The sequence below is a fragment of the Manis pentadactyla genome, chromosome 7, assembly GCF_030020395.1.
Source record: "Manis pentadactyla isolate mManPen7 chromosome 7, mManPen7.hap1, whole genome shotgun sequence".
NCBI classification, from domain to species: domain Eukaryota; kingdom Metazoa; phylum Chordata; class Mammalia; order Pholidota; family Manidae; genus Manis; species Manis pentadactyla.
The window spans coordinates 96,514,264-96,521,993 of record NC_080025.1 but is presented as its reverse complement, the minus strand read 5'-3'; the positions used below and the strand labels follow the sequence as shown (position 1 = coordinate 96,521,993).

Here is a 7,730-nt window from a genome sequence, read left to right as displayed (position 1 = left end):
CTTGAAGATAAACTCAAAATGGCCATGAATAGAAAAGATAAACATTTCAAAAGATTAGATACAATCACTTAAAAATCCATTTTTTTCTCTAAAATAACCATTTTCTTGGCATAATAATGTATTACCTATTTACTAAAGGCTTTTTATTTAAAACATACTTTTTAATGGGGAGATGTGACTGCACTAAATAAATTCCTGCCTATCAACTTGGCCTCAGGTAAATCCTTTAACCCATCAGAGCAGAAGCATATCCAGTCAGATTAGAGTTCTCATCCTTGGCCAAGATTTCTCTTCAGCTATGTAATAACTCGAGCCAAATTTTCTCCATTTGATTCATACCTTAAGTTCATCAGCATCTTGAACTGGACTGAGCCTGGTCAAAAAGTTAGAAGAACAATGTTAATATCATGTGGTAGGTTTTAATACTTTTATTAAATAGAAAGTGTTATTGCAGCTATTAGCTACCTTTGAGGAAGAAGTCCTGTATAAGGTTACATGCTCCAAATTACCCACCACTTGGGAATCTCCTGTAATTTCCAGCCAGGAGTAAAATAAATAATGAATTAAGTTCCTATATACTTTGGTAATCCATTGACTGAAATCTCAGCTTTTCAACCTTATCTTTTTTACATTGACACAGAATAGTATCAATTTTAGAAAAAACAAACATTACTGGCAACAGTATCTACCTAGGAAAAACTGAAACAAAACTTTAAGAGATTAAAAGCCAAATGAAGCCTGAATCTTGTTTACCCAAAGGCAGGAGGCAGAGCCAGCCAGTTGAGAGACTTCCTCAGCACTTGCTCAGTTTCCACAATCCTTAAATAGAACTGGCTCAAGCTGCTGCTCCAACATGCTGCCTGGCTGGCTCTGCTCATGTCTTACTCTCTGGCATGCATTTATAACTCTGGCTCAATAAGAATCGCCAACACCTAAAGCTACTGTAGAACAAAGCCTGACCATGTTCCTCTGTGGCAGGTGTTGTTCACCAGGGATTGAGGTATTTGGGGAAGGAAAAATAGTCCATGTGCTTACTGCCCATATATATGGCTGAAAAAGATGTGCCTAGAACACAACCTGCAACACTACATTATTCACACTTTTAAAAAGCCTGATGAAACTGATGTCCTGTTTGGCATCCAAATCAAAGGGTCTTTCACAACTCTGAGGCAGACACGTAGACGCCACAAGCCTCGTATTTCAAAAGATTACTAAGTGGTACCTAACAATGTTTCCATCCTTCGTCCATTCATCTCTAGATTTAGATTTTTACAGATTTTACTAAGCTTGGAGAATAACCCTTTCTACAGCAATGTGTACCACTACACTTGAAATGCTCACTGATGCTTGAGAAACAGCAATTTCGGAACACTTCCTTGAGACAAACTTTCTCTAGGGCAGGTTTGCATGTTTCTCTGTCTTGATGGACACAAGTCAGAACCTCAGTGGTTCAGATTTTCTCCCAGGACAGAAAACCATAGCGACCCTGACTCCCTGAAAACGTGGGAAGAGGGTCCTATGCTGTACCACATACTGATTACTCCTGAAAAGGTGAATCTGGAGAAGAACATTGTAGGCTCCCTCATTAAGGCTCACAGGACTTTCCTGTTCTCGCAAGACTCACCCTCAGACCTTTAAAAAAAGCCCCAGCCACCGTGCAAAGTGGCAACCGAAAGGCATTTGCGGCGGCGGAGTAGCTGTGTGGGCGGAATTACCTCCATTTGTTGCTAACAGCGGACTTAAGACTGCTCTGCACGGGAACTTTAAGGCGTTTGGGATCCATGATCTCATTCACTTAGTGAACTGGCTACGTAGGGATCATCAGAAGCACAGCGCAGGGGCGGGGAGACCGAGTGCGCGAGAACCCGACACCGCCCCACGCCCGGCGCCTCCGCTCCGGGTCAGCTGGATTCTCGTAATGTTACCTTTTCATTGAAAAAGTAGCTTGAAGCTCCTTATGCCCGGATCCCTGGAGCGTTAGGGCCACAGGCACGAGAAGTACCAGACACGCCGGCCACTGGGGAAAGGTGGGGCCCAGGCGCCACGAGGATGTCCCCCGAAAAGGAGCCTCCCCCCGGGGGGCGCCGAGCCGAGGCCAACCCCGGGTCCCGGCCGCCCACCTGGGACGGGCACGGGGACCAGGACGCGCGCGCAGGGGAAGTGCCACCGGAGGGACTCCAAGACACGTGGCTGGCTCCGGCGTCTAGCCTGTCGTACGCTACTTACCGAGTCGCGCGCCGAAGCCGAAAAGGGAGAGCGCTGGAAAGAGCAAGTCTAAAAGGGGCCTGTCGGCGCCCGGAGGTAGCCAACCAAAAAGCGGCCCAAGCGACCCTCCCGGCCCAGACCCCGCCCAACCCCACCCGGCCTCGCCACAGGCGCCCGGAGGCCCCCGCGCGCCCCCTGCCGGCAACGTGGGGAAAGTGGGGCGGAAGGCGGCCCGGGTATTTCTCCCAGCCTGCAGACTCCGGAACGTCTGCCCCAAACTCTGCCCTGAGTATGGTGTCCATTTATCTCGCTGCAGGTTCGATGAAGCTCCTGGCTCTCAAGTAATGTTAAGTATCCTGTCACACACGCCCACACACCCCTCCCTAACTCAGTCCCCTAAGTATGCCTTACCCTGGAGTGTTCTTAAGGCTCGGAAGTACGGATGGACAGGACCCGCAGTCCCCAGCCTTGCTCTTACATTTAGTTTTATTTTTAATCTATCCTTGGAATTTTGAGATTTGGGGCTTCCGGGAAACTGGAGCACTTGAGATCATTTTGGTTGAAGGAGCTGTTTAGTGCAACGAATATTTACTGAATGCTGATTCTGTGCCAGGCTCTGTGATTGGTTCTGGGGCAGGGGTGTGAAGTTGAGTGAGAAACTGCCCCTGGCCTGAAAGAACATAAAGTAAGTTTCGCCCGCTGACGAAGTCCACACGGTGGAGCACCCAGCACCAAACCATGGAGCCCAGCATGCTTAAGGGGGCAAGAAGGCTTCCTGGAGGAGGGAGCACCTATGCTGAGTCTAGCACCATCAGCAGGAACCTGACGTCACATTAGATGTAGGAGAGGAAAATAAAAGGACAGCTCTGGTGTAAGAATTATTGCTGATTCTGTATCAGTTTCTGAAATTAATCTTTGAGTATTGGGATTATATTCTGTAATTTGTAGTTCATACCATTTTGTCTGTAACGTACTCATGTGAAATGCAAAGACTATAGCTGTACTTAATATAGTACTCTTTCAACATCTACTTTCAGCAGAACTGGGCTTTCTGGACTAAGAAGACAAGAGGGATGGTATTGTATATCTTTTTCTTGAGTGTAATTGATACAAGCGTAACCTCACTGTATTAGTTATCTTCTGCTATGTAACAAAATATCCCCAAACTTAACAACTTAATACAACAAATGTTTCGTGTCTTACAAGAGTCAGGAAACTGGGAGCAGCTTAAGTGGGTAGTTCTGGTTTAGGATGTATAGTAGGCAAAATTCTTAAGATGGCCCTCGTGATTCCTGTCCCCTCTAGTCATATCTTGATACAATTCCTTCCTAATCAGTAGAATATGGCAAAGGGGAAGGGTATTTGCAGATGTAATTAAACTTTCTAATCTGTTAACGTTTAAATTCATCAGATGGAGATTATCCTGGATGGGCCTAACTATTCAGGTGAATTCTTTAAAAAAAAATATCGGAGAGGAAAATATCAAAGAGGCCAAGAGAGTTAAAGAAGCATAGAGTAGAAGGGACTTACAGATCATCCAGAATATTCTCTGGTGGAGTAGAGCAGAATACCTAGGGTGTTCTCCAAAAGCAGAGTTGTCATGATGATAGAATGTAAGCTCCACAAGGACTGTGTCCTTCTCTACTAGATGCCCAGAATTCAACACAGTGCCTGGAATATATTAGGGTAAGAGGAAAATGATCCCAGGGAAAGAGGATGGCTACTTATCCTCCAAAGAGTTGGGTATTCAAACCATAAAGGTCTTCAAGGCTCCTATAGTGATGGTTGTGGGGTCTTATCTCAGGCAGTAGTTTTTCTGGGTCGCCTTGCATGTGAATGTACCCCTGCATTTCCAGTACATGGCTTAAGGCTTGGTGCACTGTGAGTGCATGATAAAACCTGCTGGATGTCCTTTCTTGGTGTGTATTTGCCATCACACAGGCCATGAGCTACTGGCCCTGGCATCCTGAGGCCTTGGGAGGTGGCTGGCACTTCTTGGGCTAGTTTTACTGCTACTGGAGGGGATAATTGACCCCCTGAACTGCCCATGTTTCCCTGTGGAGGAACTTCTGCTGGATAATGCCCACTCTCTCATTCCCTTCCAGAAAAGGAAAGAATTTCAATAAAATCCTGTGCTAAAATGAATTTTGAGAGCACGCAAACCTGGGTAGGCTTGTTGGCTTTCATCCTCTACCATCCTCTACCTGTTCTCAGTGAAACAGGCTAAGATTTTGATCTTCTTTGATGGGATGGGAAGAAAGATGGAGTAAGAAGTGACTCCCTGGAAGCCACGAAGGGTTTCTTGGTTCAGTGTACAGTCAATTGGGTATATTATAAGTGCCACTGCCTTTATCTGTGTGCTTTTCAATAGTCCAAACCGAATGAAAGATAGTATTTCTCATTAACCTTTTAATAACATGATCTGAATTTTACTCACTTAAAATTTTTGGCCCCCACGTATGTCATGGCAGGTGACATCCAAAGAGCAAATCCGTTTGAAAGCTGTAAGCTGTGAGGGCTCATGTTCTACTTCCCTCCCTGCCCAGGAACAATATAAGGCAATGGTCACCCAAGGTCTCTGCTGGGATGGCAAGTAGAATGAACTCAGCTCTGATGGCATGAGTTTATCATAGTAAAGCTAACACTTTAATTTCTTTTCAGTCTGAGTTGGTTCAGAATATGGAAGGGGAAGAAAGCACATTATTTGTCACCCTCCCCAACCCTCCAGGGACCTGGTCCTCTTTCCCAGGAAATCCTAAGACTCACTTGTTCTCAATGGACTAACATCAGACATGAATCTCGGACATTTGCTTTCACAAATTAATTTGCTCTTCATTTACTTTTTCCTCTGTGTTTAGTGCTCATCTTATCATGTTGTTATGGTGTTGAGTCTGAAGATAAACTGTGGACATTATTTATGATTTAAATGATCACTCCAGTTGGGTAACATTTTAATTGGTATCATTGGGCCATTTGCCACCTGCTGTCTCTGCCCGGAAGCCTGCCTTTTCCAAGCAGCTGTAGGCTTGTTTTCAAGCCAAGAGAGAATGCATGCCCTGACTGAGGCCTGTTGGCTTTATCTGCCTAAATAAACTTGTGTGGCTGATTTCTGAAATTACAGGGCATAGAGGTAAGTGTCCTGGAAGCCCTGGGATACCAATGTGCTTGTTTCTGACCCTGCATGGATACAAAACAGACTATTTAAAAAAATCACCTCTCAGGTTTATTATTTACAAACCTGGAGCACTGCTGTTCACAATATTTCTAGGAGATACATGAAAAAAGGTATAAAACAGGAACCTATTAAATTGCATATTTGATATATATCAAATATATCATCTTTATTGATAAGAATGATCTGGTTTGTTGTAAAATAAAAACATATTTTGACTCCATATCTTTCTGCAACTACCCTCTCATTTCTTTGTTTCTTTTTATAGCAAAACTCTAAAGCATTGTCTATATTTGTCTCTAGTTCCTCACCTTCACTCTTTTCTGAATCTAATTATGTTAGGGATGGTTACCAGTGGCTCCATTTTATGGTATTCATGCCCTTATGTAATCTCCTCCCCTTTACTGTGGGCTCAACCAATACAGCGAAAGTTACGGATGGCATATGAAAACATGCTCCACATCAAATGTCATTAGGGAATTATAAATTGAAACAGCATTGAGATGCCATTACATATGTATTAAAATGCTTAAATTCCAAAACACTGACAATACTACGTACTGACAAAGGTGTAGAGCAATAGAAACTCTCTTCCATTGCTGTGGGAATGCAAAATTGTACAGCCACTTCGCAAGCCAGTTTGGCAGGTCCTTGCAAAACTAAACATACTCTTACCATATGATCCAGCAATTATGCTTCTTGTTATTTAGCTGAAGGAGTTAAAAACTTACACTCACACAAAAACCTGCACACGGATGTTTATTAAAGCTTTATTCATAATTGCCAGAGTTTGGAAGCAACCAAGTTGTCCTTAACAAGTGAATGGATAAATAAATTGCGGTATATCTGAATGATGGAATTTTATTCCATGCTAAAAGGAAATGAGCTATCAAATCATGAAAAGACATGGAGGAAACTTAAATGCATATTTTTAAGTGAAAGAAGCCAATCTGAAAAGTTTACTTACAGAGTGATTCCAGCTGTATGACATTTTGGAAAAGGGAAAACTAGGGAAGCAGTCTAAAGATCAATGGTTTTTAGGGCGGTGAAACTATTCTGTTTAATATTCTAAAAGTGGATGCATGTTGTTATTCATTTGTCAAAACCCAGAGTGAACCCTAATGTGAACTATGGAGTTTGGTTGATTATGATGCATCAATGAAATTGTAACAATTGTAACAAAAGTTCCACACTGGTGGGAAAAGTTGGTAGTGGGGGAGGCTGTGGGTATAGTGAGGTATATGAGCTTTCTACTTATTGTTAAATTTTTCTGTGAATCTAAAACTTCTCTGAAAAGAAGTCTTTTAAAAAAGTGATGCGTTGTTACTTCAGAGATTATGCTACAGAGCCCTGAAGTGACCAGGGTTGTTCCCTCTTCTCTTCTCTCTCTGAGACTTCTTGCTGTAGGAGAAGCAGGCTGCCCTGTTGTGAGTTGTCCCTGGAGAGATGCCCTTGGCAAGGAGTCAATGTCTTATGCCAATAGCCAGCAAGGATCTGAGGCCTGCCAGTGGCCACACGAGCAAGCTTGGAAGTCAATCCTACCTTGTCAAGCCTTGAGAAGACTCCAGCCCTTAATTGTAGCCTTGAAGGAGACCAAGAGCCATAGGCACCCACCTAAACCACCCCCAGATTCCTGACCCACTGAACCTGTGAGATAATAAATGTGTATTACTTTAAACTGCTAAGTTTGGGCAATTTGGTAGACAGCAATAGAGAACTAATACACCATGGAAACAGCTCTTTTCAAGATCCACAATGATTTTAGGCTTTACCTTAGTTGTCCCATCAGTTGCAAGTGTGATCACCCTCCTTCTTCTTGAAACACTTCCATTGGGCTTCTAGCTCACCACACTTTCTTATTTCGTTTTCCCAACCTCATGGCTGCTGCTTCTCAGTCTCCATTACTGGATCCTTTTCATTTTGCCTACCTTAACTCCGTGGAATCCTTGGGGCTCAGTCTTCAGTTATCAACTGTCCCTGATCTGTTTCTATCCAGGTGATGACTTTGTCTAGATGTACAGTTTTAAATTCCCTTTTTATTTTTTGACTCTTAAATTTCTGCCACAGGCCTAGACCATTCCCTGACTTGCAGTCTCATATGTCCAACTGCCCATTCAATGTGTGCACTTGGGTTCTAAAAGGCATGTTGCAATTAACTTATAAAGAAATGAATTCTTGGCTTTTCACCCCTCAAAACTGATCTTCCCACCATTTACCACATTTTAGTAAGTAGCAATTTCATTCTTCAAATGCTATGGCAAAAACTTTGGAGGCATCCCAGACTTCTCTCCTTCACTTACACCTCACATCCATGATTAGCAGCCAATCAGTTTTGTCTTTGAATCTCAAATCT

At 43.3% G+C, this 7,730-nt stretch overlaps 1 non-coding gene across 1 annotated transcript; it reads right to left on the bottom strand.

Moving 5' to 3' along the window:
- Positions 1-208: 208 nt before the first annotated feature.
- On the bottom strand, positions 209-282 carry LOC118908512 (small nucleolar RNA SNORD93). Its single transcript, XR_005023218.1, has one exon. It is a non-coding gene; the product is annotated as a small nucleolar RNA SNORD93 (small nucleolar RNA).
- Between the last annotated feature and the right edge of the window lie 7,448 nt (positions 283-7,730).